We start from the raw sequence: 21,778 nt of genomic DNA on the forward strand, positions 1-21,778 counted from the left end.
GGCAGCGCCACCACTGGGAGAGCATTGGCTAGTCTGGGTCATTGTTGGATGTGGTGTTGACTAGCATGTCCTATGTTGGGAGCATGCTGGTAAGGCTGGCCCAATGTAGGGCCACTGTTTGCCGTCGAACTTACAACATTGGCCCAATGCTTTGTGCTGCCTGGGTAGCAAGCATACCCTACCGCTGCATTGAAGCCATTCAAAATAGTGCTGCATGTGCTATCGTCTAGCCTATTCTAAACAATCCATTTTACTATCTTATTTTTCCTCTCGAGCAGCAAAAGCTTTGCAGTGCTTAAATTCCTGTAAATCCAATTCAATCCAATCCAGCATCATTTTGCTAAAAGATGCCTTGGACCGCTTTTGGCTCCGTGCTCTTTTATGTCTCCTAAATGAAGAGGGTATATATGTAGGCCAGATGGTGGTACATTTGGAAATTAAAAACCGCAGCAGACACAGGACAGGGATGGGGACGACTACTGTCGGTGTCATCATTTCCTTCTGTCCTGTGTCTGCGGCGGTTTTTAATATCAAATTTATATCACGTGCATGCCTTTCGCGCCTTTTATTATTACCGAAAGCTGAGACACAAATATATAACAGCTCCAAGTAGACCTTCTCGATCAAACGAGAGTTAAAATTATAACAGATTTCTGCTTACACGGTAGCAATGAATTGCCCCTCTACCCTCATGCAGTCGTCCTATTGAATACTCTGTCTTACAATCTGGTCGCTTGCATACAAAGAGCAATATTTCCGGAACCAGTACAAAATAACTCTATATGGTACGTATTTCTCCCTGAATGAACACTACTTTCCTTCTTGGGTCCAATTTATAAATTTTTCTTAATTTTCTGGTGTTAACTCTCTGAAACTCCCTCCTGAAATTTGAATGCTCTTTTTGTGGTTATTTATTTGCTTATTTCGCTTTGCCATTTGGTTCTTATTGCAGCATCTTCAAAGAATCCTATACGCCCTCTATTTGTGTGATCTTAAGTGAACGTAGAAGCAACACAAAAAGAACAGAGACAAAAGAAGAAGACGCAGACGATAGACTGGCGCTGACTAACGACTGACATTTTTTTAAGCCGGCTGAGCTTTAAATACCGACAGGGCACCACATGATCAAGTAGATAATGAATCGGCAAAAGATTGTTTAACCAGCAACAAACCCACCCAAGCTATTATCATGGAAGGCATGAGCAAACATAAAGCCTGAAAATCACGGTGAGGCATCTGCAGCTACTCAATGAAAAAAAAAAACACATGATAAACAGCAGAATAAGAAGCCATGTCACATTGAAAACTGTTTTTCATGTGTCATCCGTGTTTTTTCGGTACATTTAGCACGGCCGTTGTCTTTCTTGGGTGTTTAAGTGTGTACCATCTTCCTACCTTCAATGGATGCTCTAATAATCATGGTGCCATTTTGGCACTACATACACTTACATGTAAACCACACGGTCTGTGCACAGAAGCTGTCGTCTTCATACGAAACGAAAATTTCCCCCATTTCTGTTTTCATGACCACCGACGTGTTTCTTTAGCGAATGGTGAGACGATCTGTGCTCGCGAACTGACTGTCTTGCGTGATTTTACCGAAGGTGAATGTAACCTCGGACGAGCGGTGGCAAGCCTGCGGTGGCAAGCCTACGTTAGAAAGTATAGCCGTGCAGTGGCGCCTCGGCCATTTTCAAATACTCTGATTGGACATAGGCTTTGACACACCAGAGGAGGAATTGCCGACCGGCGCATCGGTTACTTTACCTTCTTTTTGATTGCACGATTTCCACTTTGACCCTTATGATGAAGATGGTTGGGCTCTACGTCAGCACAATAACCATAGAGTAAAAAAAGCTCCCCACGCTGATTCTAGAAGAAATCGATGTGGGTGCTTTCCATGGCGTTAATGCAATGTGCAAAGTTTATTTTCATTTAAGGTATTCATTTCAGGCCTTGTGTTGGTGGGCATAGTGATGTTATTACACTGCGCTGCTTCTTTACGGCGTGTTGTATTATTACTAACCACCTCCTGTGTTCGACCACACCTCCTGTTAAAGTAAAAGAAAACACCTTAACCAGCGCGCTTTTCTAGCGCGGTCCCCTGAAAGTTCACCATGCGCCCATTACTCACAATTGCTCTCATTATGTTTCCAAACACATTTTCTGCATTTTAGGCTAGGTTTCATTTGAAGCTCTTTTAAGGCAACACAGAATATGATTTCAGCTTACACATAGCATTACACAAAATGAAAACGCAAAAGGAATGTTTTTGCAACCACACTCCATGTAGAGCACTGTCGGCCAAAGTCAGTTTAATCTATTTATAAAAATTTTATTTCCAAAAAAAATGCGACTCGCAACCGCGCAAAAGTAAAATATGAAGTGTATTGCAGAAACTTGCACCGTAATTATACCGCGTGGATATGCTGTCAGAACACGTATATCTCTTATAGCAGAATTTTGTTTATACACGATACGTAATTTCGCTCTGCAACAGCACTTTAATAAAGAGATTTGTTTGCGACAATTTATATGACTTCGAAAATGAAGCTCTGAATATTTTAAATAGTAAAGGCATATGGGGATTGCACTTTGTTTTCGGTATAGGACGTCTAATTATAAACTTCTCGATCATGCCGATAACGGAGCGGGATATTCAGTCCATAGATTGTTATATGTCCATTCATTAATTAAAATTGCATTGTGTTAAAACGTCATTTCGTCTTCTGCAAGGTCATTTTTCTCTAGTTGAATTACAGATCAAGCCAAATGAACAATTACAGCCTTTGTCAAAAGCATTCAGCAAAGGGATTTGCTTCTCAGCGGTTTAGTGGCGCTGATTTACGAGTAGTGAGAGTATGTTTCCTTCTAGAAGGTAGGTAAAAGTATCTTCTTCCAATCCAGATCCTTGAACACTCGAATTGTAGTACAAGCTGCACGTATTGACTTGAAGGAGACGGCCCCCCACCCAAGGCTCTACACTTTTGACAAAGGCTGTACAGGTAGAGAGGCCCATCTCTGCCAGTTCCTCAGCTACAAAACTAAATTCATGAACCTTGATGAAGCGCCCAAACTCACAGACCTCACAGATCCCTATGTTCATAGTGAAGAGGACCTTTCGCTGTGCCCGGAAAAAGCTGCGCGGTTTCCCTCGTGCAAACTGAACTCCGAATGAAACCCCGAAGTATTCTTTTGTTAAACATGTTATCTCGCAGAAAGAATATCGTTATGATCCACTGAGCTACAAGGGCTACTTGTACACTGCTCAAAACTGTCAACAATGACGAGCAGCACTTCGGCAACAGGCTAATAATAATCTTAGTACATTTCCGCAGCATAATTAGTAAGAAAGACCACCTTGCGTCCTTCATTCATATCTGCACTGCTGACGCTATCGTCGGAAGTGAAACATGGTTAACTCGAGAAATTGACAGTTGAGAACTACGTATTTCAAAACAATTATCTAGCTTTCCTAAACACAGAAGAGAAAGTAATAGGTTGTGGTATCATGATTGCAGTCCACAACGACATTCACACAAGACCTACCGCCATTGATAACCAAACAGAAATGTTCTGGGTCACTAGCTCTCTGCTCAACTCTGCGAAGTTTACGATCGGTGCATGTTACCGGCCGCCTGATTTTTCTGCCGATTTTTCAGCCGATTAACACTTGCGCAGAACAATTACTACTCTCTCATTCTAACTTCAGATTATAACTTCCGCCATATAAATGGGTCTGCTTCGCTTCCTGGTTCCTGTTAGGCCCATGGTTGTCCTGATTTGCTAGATTTACTGCATTTATTTCAAAATCACAAAGCTTCTTTGTTGATCTACAAGGGATCAGACAATTTTTGAATCATTTCTTACTACACACCCTGCATCTGTAAATGCACATGAATGTATCATTGGCCACCGTGTTGACCAGTGCACGTTTCATTCAGCTACCCTGAAAGAATTTATGTTAAAATTTAGTTCATGTCTTTTCAAAGACAGACGAAATCAGTATTAATGCTCACCTTGAGCGCTATTATTGTTCATTTCAATCCACATGTTGTTACCGAACGTTTCTCAAAACTGGCGGCTTTTCCTTGATCTGTTAAAGCGTTTGCAGGAGAAATAGGTTCCTAAAATGGGGCTTCCAGCAACTGGGAATAATCAGGGCTTTACGATTGATGTAAAACGATGTCTGAACAAAACGAAACGCCTGTATGCGAAAGCCATTGCGACCACAAGCGCAGCCAGACTAGTTCGCAAAGGCCTGTAAGTTGAAAATGGAAAAATCAAAGAATCATATTTTTAAAATTTTTATATGATAAACATTTTTAAAAAATTTCGAAATCCATTTTTTCTGCTCAAAAAAAAAAAGGAAATGCCGTGATAAATAGTGAGGACGGTGCCTGAGTTTATCCAGTGGACGTGTTTGACCTGTTTAACTCGTTTTTCTGCAGCATGCTTAGGAAACGTCGCTGTTTCTAAATCTGAGTGTATCATTGACTGCGTAATGCCAAGTATTTTATTACATTTAGAGGGTATATAGGGGGTCATTGAAAGTGAAAGTTTGCCTGCATTTTAAAGCAAATGTCCCGATGAAGTTACAGCAGAACTACTGAAGATTCTAACACATTATACGTCGCCCTTTCTGGCACCATATTTCAGCAATCGTTAGACACTGCTGAGATTTCTGATGATCGGAAGCTTGCTCATGTTATACCCATTTTTACAGAAGGAGATTAAGAAAATATGATCAAACATAGGCTCCTGTTATTGACATCAAACGTTTACAATTTACTAGAACATTTTATATCATCTCACATAAGGAAATACCTCACAGAGATTCATATCTCACATTCCAACCTGGATGAATTTCAGCGCAGTCGTTTTCGTGAAACTCACCTATTCGAACGGACTACTGACATTCACCAAAATTTAGACTAGTTTCTGCAAACTGGTGCCACTCTTATTGCTTTTGCATACGCCTTGCATCATGTACCCCATAATCGCGTGATACATAAAATGAACAGAATTAACATAAACAATCAACTTATCAGATGGCTAGAACAGTACTTGCTCGACAGACTCGGATCGATAGTTACTAACGGTATGAAATCTTCTCCAGTCTGTAAAATCTTGTGCGCTCCAGGGATCCATCCTTCGGCCTACATTATATTCAATTTCCATGATTGGCATCACTAAGAGTATTGCATTATCAGTCAGCTTATTTCCCGATGATTGCATCCCTTATCGTCAAAGTTACAATCTTACGGATTGTGTTATCTTACAGGATAAGTTATCTAAATTAGACAGATGGCGCGCTTTGAAAGGTAAATGAATATAAACTCTAAAAAGTGTTTTTTCAGTTGTCTACCTGCAGCCAGATTTTGTCAAACACCCTGCTCTTATACCGTCGCGATACAAGACAGCGGACATTTCAAGCTACGCCGAGCTGTGCTCAGACATGTCAACAACCGTTCGAATTTTGATGGGAGTACGCTAGCTGTATTCGTTCAAAACAAGATCAAAATACAAGCAATTGCGAGAAATATGACCTTGCTCAAAGGGGGATGACGTTGCATTAAGAACACATAAAATTTTACTAAAAGAATATGGGTAAAATAACAAACCTTCGACATAATATGTCGCTCTCTTATCGGTCTGAACAGTTTGTAATTACACGGGAGTTTAATAAAGCAAAAACCAAATTTGACTTTCATATACAGTCACGATGTATTCTGAGTTTCATTTTCAAAGTCATACACATTCTAGAAAATCTAATCCCTTGAATAAAATATTACGACAGATCAAATTTAGGTTTCTTGTATGAAAAAAACTTTCTTATAAATAATATCAAAAAGCGCTCTGACAACGTATCCAGACTATATAGTTTTTATGCACTGTTCTGCAATGTGACGTGATCTTTTTCGAGTACGGTGGTTGAGCGTCGCATTCTTTTAGAAGTGAAATGTAAATAAATACCTTACAGAATGAGTTTGGCTGATAGTGCTCTATATAGAGAGTAGCCGCTCGAACATTCGCTGTGCGCTTTCATATGCTGTACTGCTTTATGTAAGCTGTAATTTTCTGTATTGCTCATTAAATGCATAGAATAAAACATATCATAAATGCTCAAAATATGTGCTTAAGAACATGATGATAACAAGGAATTAAGGTGTGTATTGGTGATAAGGTCACCTTTCGGCTTACAAGGCCAAAAGGTTTTCTCACGCAAGTTAGTGTCGACAACAAGATCTAGTTATTAATGCTCGAGCATGCTGCGAAGAAGCAAAGCAGGATATTTATCGCAGCATGCTTGCTAACCCAATGCCTGAATAGTGGAAATTAAATCAAAGAAACAATGTGCACTGCATCAATGCAATGCAGAGCATACACATCGCATTCATCAGAGAATCAGCGCCAGAAACCTTTTTGTGTTCTTTAACAGTGGTTACGTTGAGCACCTACCAACTTCGTGATCATGGCAAAAGTGAAAATATATCATTCAAACGAAGATAATGTAATCAATGCTGATGTCGGAAGCTTCTCCGCTGGTGTGTCCGACCTTATGAGCAATCTTAGACTAAGAGTTGGCCGAGGCCTCCCCTGTAAGCTCATAGCTCATAGTGGAATTATTAACGGGCGTCCAAGATTAAATTAATCTTCGGAAAACCCACGCTAGCATCTAAGTTCAGGTGCGCAGATGTTGTAATTATTCGCTGAGAAACCAGTTGCACGCGGTAAAAACTGAACAAATGGAAATTTTTGTGTCTTCTTACTTGTTATTTTTTTTCTAGATACTGTTCATCCGTAGAGAGATTATAACACGTATGCATTAAGAACAAAGCTTTTGTGCTAGCCTCTGTGGTTAGCATGAGTTTACTTCAGAGCGCTAGTTGGCGCTCTTCGTACTCTGCTGTATTGAACTTCAATGCTACATATTGGTATTTTTCTGCCGCTGTGCGCAGTGTGATTTTGACATCATTTTTTTATCGCTCCCCACCTTATGGCACCTGAAAATTTTCTTCGAGCGTAATTGGAAGATCTAAAGCGGGTCTCTCGGCATAAAGGTGTTATTGCTAGCACACACAAATTTGTCCGTCTTGAGCATCGTTTCTTGCTGCATTTGTTTTACTAGGGTGTTACCTTTTGAAATTCAGTAGCATGAGTTTGTAGAAATAGAAGTCGCTACCCAAGCAGCACGCCGTCAATGGACCGCCAATGGTCCAATATTGGGATATATTGGTCCCAATATTGGTCAATATTGGCGTATGATTGGGGCGCACAAAGAGCCAAGATATATGCCAACCAATTTGATCGGCTCTCTTATCAAAACCAGTATTGGCATACTACCTTGCTTACTGGCATTCAACGGCACTCAATGGCTACTCAATATCTTCCACCCAAGCTCACTCACTGGTTGTTATATCACGGCCATCCCGCCAAGCTCACTGGCCATCCAATATCTTGTATCCATGCTTATTCACTGGATATTCACAACTGGCATCCAGTCAGATTTATCGGCTACCCAATATTTCCAATCCAATCTTGCCCAGTGGTTTTGCATTATTGGTATACAGCCAGAGCAATTGGCAATCCGGCTAGTTGCTTTTTCGTGCTATGACTAATAGGCACCTGCAAAGCCATCCCCTACTTATGCAGTGCAGATATTTTTCATGCAGCTTTTTATTTAAATAAAGCATGCTGAGGATATCCATGCAAGAAAATAATACAGCTGAAAGGTTCACTGCATGGTGATTTATTAGGTGTGCACGTGTTACAGGGCATGGAAACATTTAGGCAGAAGTCTTAGACTTCAGTGCTCCTCCTGTCTTTGCGTCCCTTGGCAAGGTGTTCTCAGGTCCCAGGTTGGAGGAAGGCGCTGCGTTCATCGCAGCTTCTTTTGTGGTCGGTTGTAGGGGCAGCAGCTCCATGCAGCCTTTAAAGTAATGGACTTGAGCAGCGCTCACAACAATGTATTTCCTTTCGCAGATGGCACCTGGAAATAAAAGCAATATTCATAAATCCCATTAAGACAGAAAACTTTTGGAAAGTGGAAGTGCAGCTAGACCGTGGAGTAAAAATGCAAAATAAAGCACTACCAGCTGGCCCTCAGGCAACTTTCTTGTCTGATTTACTCAGGTTGAAATAAGCTGCATGCTCAGTGAGGCCGGCCATATTAGCTTGGTTACATTGGTTGCGACATCTGGCAGTGCATGGCTTCCCATGTGGATGTGTTGTTGACGCTGGAAAGATAAAACAAAATGATATTTGCCGTTATCTATTCGTTAAACGGTAGTCAGTGCTTGCCCCCTTATACTTGTAGTGCCTTTGTGATCGAACACCTGTAGAAGAAAGACGTCGTCATAACTGGAAGCTTCAAATCAATAGCTTTCCTTTGAATAGATTGCCGCAAGAACTAAAAAGAAACTACAAAGGAAAAAAAAGACACAAAAATGGCAATCGCACTCCGACCGCGGCTGCTAAATTTAGTGTGCACCGCATCATTACTGCAAACAGAACGTTTTAAAAAATTGTCAAAGCTGCAGCCAAAACATGTACGACACAGATGCTTTGGGGTTTGTATGATACACTCGAACTGAAGAAATAAAGAAATCCGTAACTTAGCATCACGTTTGTTGTGGGAACAAGTTTGTACGTGTGGTAAAGTATAAGAACTGTGGTAGCAACTGTAAATAACCTATTTTAAGCGGCTATTTTATGACACTTCTACTACTCGGAATTAGCGCAAGAGAAAGATCAAACACGTGAAAAGCTACGCGTCGTTTAGACCATTCCAATAGCGCATTCATAACGGCAAATTACAATATTAAATATTCGCTCGCAACTAAAAATCATGTCCCAGAAAGCTAGACTTAACTCTTAGTTCTGAATATAGTTTGTAAAAGAAACTAACCAATTCAGACACACAACACACGCGCGATGAAGTTGTAACCTGAAAATCACACAAAACACGCGTCATGTTTTACAGGACCACGTTTTTCTTTTGCAATACAAATTGGCCACCTCTGCGCCGTAAATTTTGTCATTATGACCAGAGTTTATGCATACAAAATAGTGCGCTGAAAATACAGTTCAGAACTGACTGGCATGGTGCGGTCGAAATAAATGACTTTCCGTTCTCGCAAGCATATCGGTTATTGACATGATGATCAAGGCTGACAACATACTGCACCAAATAATGCAAAAAAAAGTATCTTACCATACGGCTAGCGCCGATTTGCAGATCTCAGTTGCAACAATCCAAAATGAATGCTGCCACGCAAAGTACATCCCAGGGATCTGATGCTTTATACACCTGGTAAGAAAAAGTAGCGATCTTACAAGGAGACAAAGCAAGAAATAACCTCAGAGAGCTCAGTTATGAACAAACAACTTAAAATGCTGGTGGTACGCGCAAATATCCTCTTTCAGGCATGGCCATAAAACGAATCGGAACTTTCACAAGGCTTGGTTTTTCGGTTGTGCTGTCCAAAGCTGCGGGAGCTCGAGCAGCTCGAGCGGGTGGGGACTGTGTGGCCGACCAGACGCCTCTGAATCAGCGGCTTGTGTCCAGTTTTGAGGCACGGTTGAAAGGGGGCAGAAGGATGGTTGTGTCTCTCCCTCTTTTTTTTTTTTGCTTGAGATCTGTCGAAAGAGTAGGCATAAAGCTCGAAAGGGGGGTGAGAGAAATGAAAGAGGTCCCGCAGGACCACGTGAGCCCAGAAGGCTGCCGGCCAGGAAAGTTGGCGGGAAGGAAGGGAAGAATAGGGGGAGTAGAGAGGGGGGCATTGTGAGCAACGCCTGCCTAGCCGAGAGGAAAGAGAGGGCAGTGAAGGTCGCTGCCCTTCCGCGATGACTGCTTTACGGGGAGAAAAGGCTACAAGACGGGAAGTTGAAAGCGGTTTGGAGAATTGCTTTAGTCAAGACCCTCGGGCGGAGAGGCGACAAAAGGACGAGAGAATGTTCCATATGTTCTTTGCGCCAAGCTTGTGAGGAGGAATGCGCAGAGTTTTGCCCTTGGCTTCGCTAAAACAACGAGGAGTGCGTTCGGAGTTCTTTGGTCGCCTCGACTGTTGGCTCGATAACATTTTCATTGGAATGATAATTTCGCTATATTGTTTTTGTTAATGCAAAATACGTTTTACCTCATAATTTCAAATAATAATCACATACGTCAAACAATCTTCAGTTTTCACGGAATCGTCCTCGGTTCGAACAAATGGACATATTTTTTTTTTATTAAAGATGGCACACAGGTCGCTGTTCATGACGGAGTGCTCTTGAAACGTCATCACGCGCAACTGAGCGATGCAACAGCCCGTATACTTGCTGTATTCCTATTAAGGAAAAGAAAAGCGAAAACGACCATAACTACGAGTACTTCAAGGTTAAAAATTCCCATGTTATTCATTTTTTTTTTCAAATCAGGTGGAAATTTAGAGCAAGAAAAAATCCGCGTAGAACTAAGCGTGGGCATATCAAGAAATACAAAATACTCGACGAGCTAAGATCTGAAGAACTAAATTTGCAGTAAAGAAAAAATAGAAAGAAAGCAAGGGTCAACATTGAAACTATATCTACGAACTTGGGACAAGGTTGTCCTCAGAAAGAACCGCGGTATAATCATCTTTCAGCCCGCGGAAGCAGCGCTTGTGAAAGCGGCACAATATTTCACAAAGGAACCCTAATTCTTAATCATGTGTTAAATTCTTCGAGAGTGGTGTTCTCTAAAAATGCCTCAAAACTGCTAAAGTAACGCACTCGCATTACTTTTAATATATATGAATTGCAATTAGCTGCCTGGTTGACATGATGGGATAGAATTATTTAGTTCTCTGAAGGGAAACGCCTTCTGTGCGGTGATTATATGGTTGGATAATAAGGCAATGAATGTTTGAAGAATAGTTTCTGAAAAATGCTTAGGAGAGCGCTGTCAAACGCTGTGGTCAAATGCATCATTACGAGCCATATATTACAGCTTTCGAACAAAAATAACTTCCGTAAAGAACATCGTTATTATGCAATTTCAATTTTGTTACCATATATGCTGGCGACACATGTGCGCGCATTCATTACACTGTAGGTAGTTGTTTTAAATTTTTATTTTTTTTTCATTCGCCTTGCCCCATGCAGTGCTGTTGATTTTTTTTATTATCTTTTACATGTACACTACTTTTTGGCAGTGTGCGATTTACGTCGCATTAGAATACGAACCATTCCAGGACAGTTCAGATTTGTTTTCTTGTCAAGTGAATTAGCTAGACATAACGTAGAATATATGCTGCTTGTATTTTTTCTTTCAGCTGAAATATTTTATGCGCTGCTGCACCGATGGCCAAAGTCGTTCAGTCTTTGTCTGTTGCTCAAGCCCACAGCAGAGCGCAAAAGAGTACAGTACAAATTTGTGTTTAGTAGATATTAGAATTCGAAGGCCCTGAAAGCAGCCCAACATATCTGTCTATAAGAACAGCTAGTACTGAGGCGTGGTATAGTCGGTGCTTATGCTGAATGCCGGAAACAGCTAGGGTAATGGCGAATCATGCAGTGCGTGTTTGATTGGATAGCGCGATTGATCTCTCCCACCTCTGCTTAGCTTGAACATGTTGGGTTTCTTTCCATCACGTAAAAAAAGGCGGAAACAATAATGTTACGCGTGCGTGTTTTTAATCATGGACAAACGTTTACAGGATGTGGATTCACCGGATATATTCGATCGTTTCTGCGTTTACTATCCAAACGTAACCCCTGCTGTTTGTTCAAGCGACACACACGTTCTGTTGCGTTCTTTGCATTTGAGTACCTTGCGTTTCTTGACTGCGCAGGATTTTTTTCGCGGACACGCATCTATTAAACATTTGCTTGTCAGGCAAGATGTGTGCTCGAGCGTGCGCGTGTGCTTGTACTCGTATGCGTATAAATAGGCCCATGGAACGAAATCCCGTGCGCGAGAGTTGTGCGCGAGATGTGTTCGAGATCTGTGCAGGGATATATCTGTGCATCGGATCTGTGCATTGATGTGTCAATCACTTTATTCATCCTGATTTGACGAGATCAGAAAAACAAATCGTCTCCACCGGGAATCGAATTCCTAGCCTAGTTAACGCTTTAACCAACTGCGCTAAACCCTGGATCGCGAAACTAGCACCATGCGTAATTCTCATTGTCTACCGTGAGGATAGCGACGAGAATGACGCTGCAATTAGTGATAATGACAATGATGGCAGATTCAATGGTAATGACGCTGCGTTTAGTTGATAACGATAATGATACGTAATGCACCGTATGCAGTAGCATTAATCTCGCCTTCGCTAATTTCTGCAGTGTAGATTCCACGTGCTGTCAGAATTTTTTCAACACTTCGCTAAAGTTTGGAACACTATCTGTTTTAGCTACGTCCACGCGTGATCGACATCTGGGCCTCTAGTCTGCAGGAATTGTCTCGAAGATATTATATGCAGAATTTTACATAACAATTAATCGTGCCTAAAGTCGTAAATAAGAGTTCTCTACCAAAATTGTCAAGTATAATCGCAGGTCATCCACAACAATTAGCGAATCACGAAAAATGTATTCAGAAAAATATATTCTACATTTTCCGTGATGGGCACTTCTGTTCATTTTGTCTGGTCAGCTCAGTCAAACAATTTTAGGACAATCTATACATTAATCCCAATAAACATTATATATATGGCGGCCAAAATTACGTATGGCGTATGAATATCTTCTACAGTTGAACGTAAACTGACGTCTGGGCCAGCGAAAAATTGAGTTGCGACGAAATTAGCCCCAACACACTGTCATATTGAAATGCAAGCATTAGAAATGTCTCTGTCGGTCAGAGCTGCTTCTACTGTTTTTTTAGCGCCGCCGCAGCCTGAAATGTGCAAAGGTGGCCAGCCATCAAAGCTCGTTAGACAATATCGACCACTAGAAACCATGATATATACAATGTTGGGATGCCATCAAAGCTGATGGGACAATATTGACCAATCTATGTCAAGACATATGCAATGTTGACAAGCCATCCATATTGGCAGAACATTATTGCCCAACCTATGCCATTAGGATGCAATGCTGGCTAACCATCACAGTCCATCGAACAATATTGAACAATATAATGCATATGTATACATTGTTGGCAGGCCGCCATGACAGGCGGGTCACTATTGACCAATATATGCCATGATTTATTTATTGCTGACAAGACAACCATAATGGCCGGACAATATTAACCTATTTATGCCATTATATGTGCAATGCTGGCCAGCCATCAAACCTCATTGGGCAATATTGACCGCTATAATCCAAGATATATACAATGTTAGGATGCCACCAAAGCTGGTGGGGCAATATTGACCAATGTATGCCAAGATATATTCAATGTTGACGAGGCAATCATAATGGCCGGACAATATTAGCTAAGCTATGCCATGATATGTGCAATGCTGGTCAGCCATCAAGGCTCATTAGACAATATCGACCACTAGAAACCAAGATATTACAATGTTAGGAAGCCGCCAAAGTTGGTTGGACATTATTGACCACTGTATGCCTAGATATATTCAATATTGAGAAGCCGTTGTTATTGACCGGACAATATTTACCAGGTTATACCATGGTGTGGAAGATATTGGCAAACAATTGCAGCTGGTTGGCCAATAATGACCAGGCTGTCTCATTGTGTATACAATAATGGCAAACTGTTCAATATGAATGGGCATTATTGACCGTTTTTTGCCGGTTGAATGCCAATAACGGATATGGGTGAAGTTCATTGGGCCAATAATGATTATGGTATAGCGTGGCTGCACATTATTGGTAGCTCAATGGCACCATTGGGCCACTTGTGGGCCAGTAATCCCCAATCGATCCCCATTATTGGGCCGATGAAATGTGCTGCCTGGGTACAGTGCGGTGAAAATATGCCGCTATAAACTCTGCTTCTCTCCTACAATAATTTGTGTTGTGATATGTTCCTTGTCTTGCAAGTCACTCCGGGTATTGAGAAAATAAGCTATTACAAAATTAAGTTTGTAAATAAATGTCGAGGAGAGCTGCAAGAGTCAGATCACATGAAACTGTTCTTCTTAGAAGAACAAACAAAATTGACCTGTCGAAGTTTACATTTTTTATGAATAATAAGCTAGGGTGAAAAGGTACGATTAGGAGGTAAAACAAAGTATACCTGTTGTATGGAAATTTAAAGAAATGTGTTTAACCGTGAAAATTTGACTCACGCCCCACGAGGGTTTTATTTGAAACATTCAAAGCTTTATGCAATGTGGCTGTATCTGTTGCGAAGGCAGATACACCTATACACCGCAGAAGGCATCTGTCAAATCAGATGTTTGTGTGTACTGTGTGACATCTCGGACCCCGAGCACCCACGCTTAGCCGCGTGTGGCATCGCCGTGCCTGTAGAAAAGGGGATCCTGATGGTTGAGCCGATGCCGAGTGCTAGGACCTTTAAGGCTCTTCGGCGGACGAAGCACACCCCTTTGGCCCACACTGCCCATAGACGGCACATCAGGGCTGACTCACCCAGGGGAAATCGGCAGTCGCCTTTTCCTGTCCTCCCCTCCATCTTTTGTTTTCCGATCTTCTTTCTTACAGCTACCCTGTCTCCTTTTTCCTGGATTCCCCCTTTCCAGGCGGCAAGGGTTAACCTTGTGTGGGTAACCATCCTGCGTTACGCCATATTTGGTTATAGTCGGTGTGTACGGCTGGCGTTGGCAGGACTGCCTTACAAGTTCCTGTCACGTCCTCTCCTTGTGCCACATGGTGGACGGCCGCCACCTTTGCCGAACACAATATCTATTTTATGGCTTCTTACTCCTCTAAACCCAATCACCCCGACAAACGAAGAGGGACCAAAGTGACTGCACATGTCCTTGAAAACCCAAAAACTGGCTATGTCATGTTTCATGCAATTCATTGCGAAGTCAATGAAAAACCAGCCCGAACACTGTCACCCCCCTTACTGTCCACATGCTTAACAAACGTCTTGCTTTAAGTACAAAGTAATTAAAATAGCAAATAGAGACCTGCTTCTCGAGCTAAGCCATGTAGAGAAGCAAGAGAATCTCACCAACATACAATTCCTTGGAGATGTCTCTGTGACCGTAACCACACAAATTATGGAACACCGTTCGTGGTGTAAAGTCAGGTTATGTTTTGCTGCATCTCACTGAACAAGAAATGCTAGGACTCAGTGACCAAAATGGTGTGACTGTCAGCAGAATCAAAATCCGAAAAGACAATAGCGAAATCGCTACAAAGCACCAGATTTTGACCTTCAATGCCAATACAGTGCCAGAGACAATAAAGTCGGATACCTAAATCTTGAGGCTATTCCATATATACCAAACCACCGTAGATGCTTTAATGGCCAGAAGTACGGTCCTAGGTCACAATGCTGCCGCGGAGACAACACTTGCGCTAAATGGGCTTCTAAGGAACGCTCTGCTGAAGTCTGGATGCTTCCAGTGCCACACTGCGCCAACAGTGAATGAGAATATCTAGCATAATCAAGACCTTGTCCAAACTGAAAAAAAGAAAAGGAAATTATCACAATTAGGGCAAAGGAAAACATATCGTACACCAAGGCAAGAAAACGGTTGGCAAAAAGCTTTTCATTCGTTTTCACTGCAAAAACTGATTACGCGTACATGGCCCACACGCGCGGAGCACCAGACGGCAATCAGACACCTATCAAGGAATCTTCGGACCCTATTTTGGGGCCATCTAAGCCACCACAGGGAGACGCAGCCAAGGCTGCGCTGCAAGCTCTGAAGCTGATCTGCCGACTTCTGCGTCGGGAAGCCACAAGGTTTCTAATTCATAAGGAGGCCTCAGTCCTGTTTTCTGTGGCCTCGCTGCGGACTTTCAGCGACTCCAGTGAGGCGATGGACGTCAGCCCCAAAAACCTGCATTGCAGGGGGGCGAAACTCGCTGGAGGAAAGGAGGAAACCGAGGGTGACTCCACCCAAACCTAGAACACTTCAAATTCCCAACACGCCACAGCATGGCTGATATAATAAAATAGTATTGTAGGGGTTTACTCAGAAATTAAACCGACGTCACAGACATGCTAACATCAGTAGCACCGACAGCCTTGTGCCTTTACGAAACAAACCTTGGCCAACAAAATACAAATATACTTAAGAAATATAAAACGTTCCGAAGAAACCAAAAACAGGTTAGCAGACTCTCAGATGGCGTTGCAATCATAACGCCAAGTGATGGCTCTGCAACAAAAAAATCATTAAAAACAGACATGAAGCAGTGGAAGTCAACATAATCAGCCACAAAACAATACAAATATGTTCTGTACTAACCTCGACGATAAGTGACTTGGAAGAACTCACTCAACAATTACCGGATCCATACATGGTAGTTGAGGATTTTAACGGGCACTAAAACATTTGGGGAATTGAACATGCTAACACAAGAGGTCAAATTATAGAGAATTTTATATTATCAAACATCATATGTATTTTTAACACTGAAAAGCCAACATATTGGTGACCCAGCTCGGGCAAAAAGAGCTTTCTTGATCTAGCTTTTACATCACCTACCATCCATTCTAAATAATTTTAACTGGGATGTTTTAGATGACCCTAGGGGGAGTGATCATTTACCCACCATTTTAAAGCTATCATCGTCTGTACCCATCATCCCATCAGGCCACGGTCAGTGAAGCTTCACCTCCCTGATTAGTCAGGTTTTAAAACAAATGCCATATTAGAAAAACAATGCTCTGAAGAATATAAGCATAGAAGGAATAAATGAAAATTTTTCTACCTGCATAATATCATAAACATTATCACCATTCAACAAACATCCGAACACGCAAGGAAAAAGCACAAGGTATGATGGACAGAAAAATGCAAAGCAGCCAAAAAGAAACCGAAAAAGGCGTGGGGCATCCTCCGTTGATACCCCACTGCAGAGAACTTGATTACCTTTAAAAAGGCAAAGGCCAGAGCGTGGCACATCCGGCTAGAGGCAGAGAAAACCTCGGGCATAATTGTGCATCATACAAAAAGCAGCTTAATTCCTGCAAAGAAAAAGTGGGAAAAGGTTCGAAAGTTCACTGGAGTTTGCACCCCATTTACGTTTTCAATGTTGATGACACCCGAAACACAAACAACACTCGACGAACAGGCGAACATTTTGGTGAACATTTTTCAAAAGTCTCGAGCTCTTCAAACTATACAGACACATTTCAAGAACACAAGAGAAGAGCAGAAAAACAAGAACTCCATTTTAGTGCGGGCACAAATGAAGTATACAAGCTAATTACATTCCAGGAAATAAATGCTGTGTTATCACGAGGTAAAAACAACGCCAGGACCAGCTAACGTACATTATGTTATGCTCGCGCTTCTCTCCGAAGCTGGCATAGATGCCCTGTTGGACTTTTTTTATTAAAAATTAGAGAGCTGGTAAAGTACATGACGCGTGGAAAAAGGCAATAATAGTATCGTTTATGAAACCCGGAAAACCACCTACAAGCCCTGACAGTACGAGACCAATAGCCCTAACCAGCTGCATCACAAAATCTTTTGAAGGCATAGTAAAAATCTGACTCACTTTTGTTCTTCTGTCCCGGCAGCTACTAGATATACATCAGTACGGGCTTTAAAAGCCATCCTCAAGAACCGATTACCTTGTGCCCCTCGAAAACATAGTCTGGGAAGTGTTAATGAACAGACAGCATTGTGTCAGAGTCTTCGATCAGGAGAGGGCTTACGATACCACGTGGAGGGTCAGTATCCTCGGTAACCTCGCAGAACTAGGTATCAGCGGCTGGATTCTGAGCTCTTTGACCGACTTCCTGGTCAAACGCATATTCAGAGTCCGCCTAGGTGCAATTTTCTGCGACAGTTTAATCCAGGAGAATAGTGTACCCCAGGAATGCACCATTAGCACGACCCTAATCATAGTTAAGACGAATTCTGTAGCAAAAGTAATTCCAAACTCTATAATGTACTTGGTTTATGTGGACAACCTCAGATAGCATACACTTCTTCCAGCATATCTAGCTGTGAGTATCAGATAAAAATTACATTAAATAGACCTGCTGCCTGGGCCGATAAAGGTATATAGATTTTCGCCGCAAAAGCAGTAGCAGTTCTGTTCTCTTTGAAACAAGGCTTGCACACCAATCCCACTCTACATCTTAACCAAACCTCATTACCAGTTAAACACGAGCATAAGTGTTTAGCTGTTACCTTCCATAAAAAAACTCCTTTTCTTACCGCATATAAACACAATAAAGAAAGAGCTTCCCCGATCCTCAACATGCTGAAAATACTGTCACGAAAACGCTAGGGGTTAATAGCGGATGCTTGCTACCGATATATTGTTGACTTATTCATTCCAAGGTAGACTATGGGTCCATAGGTATGCCTCAGCGAAACAATCCTACTTAAAACGACTAGATCGGATTCACCATCTTGAATTACGGTTATCATTCAGTGCTTATAGAGCATCCCCAATAGCAAGCCTTTCTGTAGAGACAAACGAACCTTCCTTAAAAGATCTAGGTTGTACATACGTCCTTAAAATTCACTCTCAGCGTAAAAGCCTCTGTTACTCTATAGTCACAAAATACCCATCATCAACAATCTTCAACAACAAGCCTCAGACGATGAAACTATTGCTGTTGTGATTTGAAAAATGTCAAGATCTGAACATTATCAATTAAATTAAAAGTATTGCCCCAAGACACGAACCACTACCCCCATGGTGCACTCTCCCTACAGTATGTGACCTCACATTAACTTGTACAACGCATGAGCATAGAGTACAAAAATATCTCCCGTTACAAGCAATATACAGAAATTATACTCGTTTTACACCGACGGGTCAAAAACTGGCGCTCATGTTGAAAGTGCAGTCATACGAGAAAAAAATGAAAGTGCAATACGGCCGCCTCCGTTTACAAGAGATTTTAACGCCGAGTCCTATGCCATTTGTATTGCCGTAGAGAAACTCTAAATGAAAGCATCAAAAACAGCATAATGTATGCAGATTCACTTAACGTTAATAATTAATTGCGCTTCCAAACGTGCCATTGAACCACTAGCAGGAAGCATCATACACAATACACTCAAGGTCACGACACAAAAAAGCACGCTATAAAATTGTGCTTGGTTTTCAGTCATGTGGGCATGACTGAAAGAAGCAATGCAGCTGTCCTTGTATTGATTTTGTAGGCCAATGTGAGTACTATTTTCCACGTGGCGTAAGTGCGTATGAATGACACATAACATTGTTTTTTTTTTCGTGCGTTGAATCTATCGTAGCTTAGGCATTGTCTACTTACGCTTTGAATGGTTCGCTTGTGCTTGATATGTAAGAAGTGTACTCTTCACTCAGCTTTGATTTTTCGACCTGCATTCATCTTTGTGTGCACCACAGTTTCTTGTTTTCTCACATAACTGCGAGATATTACGACTAGCTTTCCTCTGTGCTGCAGCAGCAACAAAAAACCATGGTCATTTCAACTTTATGATCAATGTTCCTAATATAATAAAAATACTTTATGGAGAGCTGCAATTTTTTTGCACTATTCTCCGTAAGCGGAATTCAGCTTTCAGCACTGCGTTTTCGGAGGTTGATCATGTACGAACTTCTTATCAGACCATTAAAAATGAAATATGAACAGCAGGCAAAGTCTCCGCCCATCGCGTTTTCCATCAGGTAAGAAGAATATGCTTACTACCGGTTTTCAGCATTCAAGCATAAGTGCACAGTAAAACAATTTATAATCATTTCTGCATTGTCTCCCTTCCCTACACACGGAGCCTCGTACTTTTTCCCTCCAGAAACAGTCCTGAAGGAATTATTAACTATTTTGGATCCCCGAAACAAGCAGGATATTGTGAGTGGTGCTGGAGAAAAACATATATATTAACCCAGCCTTGAAACAACCATGCTGTTGCGAGCAAAAAACTAAACTTAATCAATGATCTTTCATATACCAGGACGTTTTGAATACGAACATTCGAAAAGTTGTAAAATACTTCAAAACGACGGGCCCCATCAAAAAATGAAAAGAGCGAACATTTTAAACTTCTACACCAAGGCGCCAGAAATATTTCCATTGTATTTAAAATATTGTACGCATATCTGCAAAACACTTTTTGCGGCATTAGCACTTCCCGGATTACTAAGGAAGCATGGAACTGCGAACGGCATTTGAAGAGGCATTCAAAAAGTTTTAAGGGAAAAATAACAAAGGAAGGACAGGGCCACGCCAGACGTGTCAAGTCAGCAATCGATAGTCGTCAGCCGCCTGTTCTGCTGTTGTTGTTTTTTCTGTCTTCTAAATTGATGACGCATACCCACACCCGGATGGTATGCATACGCATACCCAGATGGTCTAAGAATTTGGGTGCAGGGATATTCGTTTTTGAGATGTATCTCTACACGATACTCTATTCTTTCCTTCGTCTTCGCTCCGCTGTGACATTTCTCCCTGCGCAGCCGAAGCCCTCCGGGAGACTTATGTTGGCTAACGAAAGTGGCATGGCGTGACACGTACGACCACATGCCATCGTGGTGGGCCAGTAGCGTTTGATCTAATCCTCGACGCCTGACTGGGCACGAAAGTCAGACCACATCGCCAGGAGACAGTATCCCGACGGTACACATGTTGTCACTGGCAGAGAATGGGAGTATTTGGGTCCAGGGTGTAGCGCGACGGGCGAGCAACTGAAGTGAATGGGCAATATTCGATTGTTTCACGAGTAGCAGTACTGAAAGTCTACGGGATGTAGAGCAGTATGGTATCCGAGGTCTTAAACTCCACATACATGCCCATTCTATTGGTAAGGGCCTTTTTATACGTTCCGTCAAACCGTTTGTTGGTGACAAGGTGTTCAGTCAATGTAGGTGACTGTACATAATGATAGCAGCTCCTAAGCGATTGTAGCCTTGATTTAGTGGTCTCGATCGCTGATTACCATTTGCAGTGGGCCCTGCCGTAAAAGGACCTAGCTAAGAAGAAACAGCGAAACTTGATGCGAGGCTGCTTATGGAAATGCAGATGTTTCACACGCCATTTAAGGTAATCGTCCATATCCCTATCCATCGATTGTAATCTGAAGACTTGGGGAAAGGTCCAAGGATATCACTTTCCACTTGCCCAAATACACTGTTCTGAGGTGCCACCGGGTGAAGTAAGCCAGGTCGATAGGAGGTAGGGCGCTCGTGGCGCTGACAGTGCCTGGAACTGGCCACGTATCGTTGTGTCGAGCAACGCATTATCGGTAAGTAAAACAGCTTTTGAGGTCGACGGAGCATTTGAGCCTAAACCACATGTCCAAAGGCTGGCTCGCCAAGCGTCACATGTAAAATGGAGAAGCACGGAGTCGTTGGAACAACGAGTTGATATTGTGGGCCGACAACAGAGTAGTTCTTTTTTTCACAAGAGTCCATCACAGATACAAAAACGGCCGGGAACTGCCCAGCTGCGCGCAATGGCAAAGAGCGGCTGTAGTGCCGGACGTTTGTGCTGCTCAGTTTCAAATAACTTAACATTAGGAAACTCTTAGCAGATTGCTTTGATGTAACGGTCGAAATTGTCTCAGTCGCTCTCCTTTGAAGAGAGCGACATTCTCGAGAGAGAGTATGCATAGGCGTGTCTCCACCCACTCCTGTATATAGCGTTAACTTTACTCCTGCTGACGGAGGGCCCAGTGAGCGAGTAGACCACATGGCTATTGAAGACTGACGACCCAACAGAGGAAGTGATGGTCAGTCACAATAG

The sequence above is a fragment of the Amblyomma maculatum genome, chromosome 1 (assembly GCF_055883805.1).
Source record: "Amblyomma maculatum isolate TAMU_Amacu chromosome 1, ASM5588380v1, whole genome shotgun sequence".
NCBI classification, from domain to species: domain Eukaryota; kingdom Metazoa; phylum Arthropoda; class Arachnida; order Ixodida; family Ixodidae; genus Amblyomma; species Amblyomma maculatum.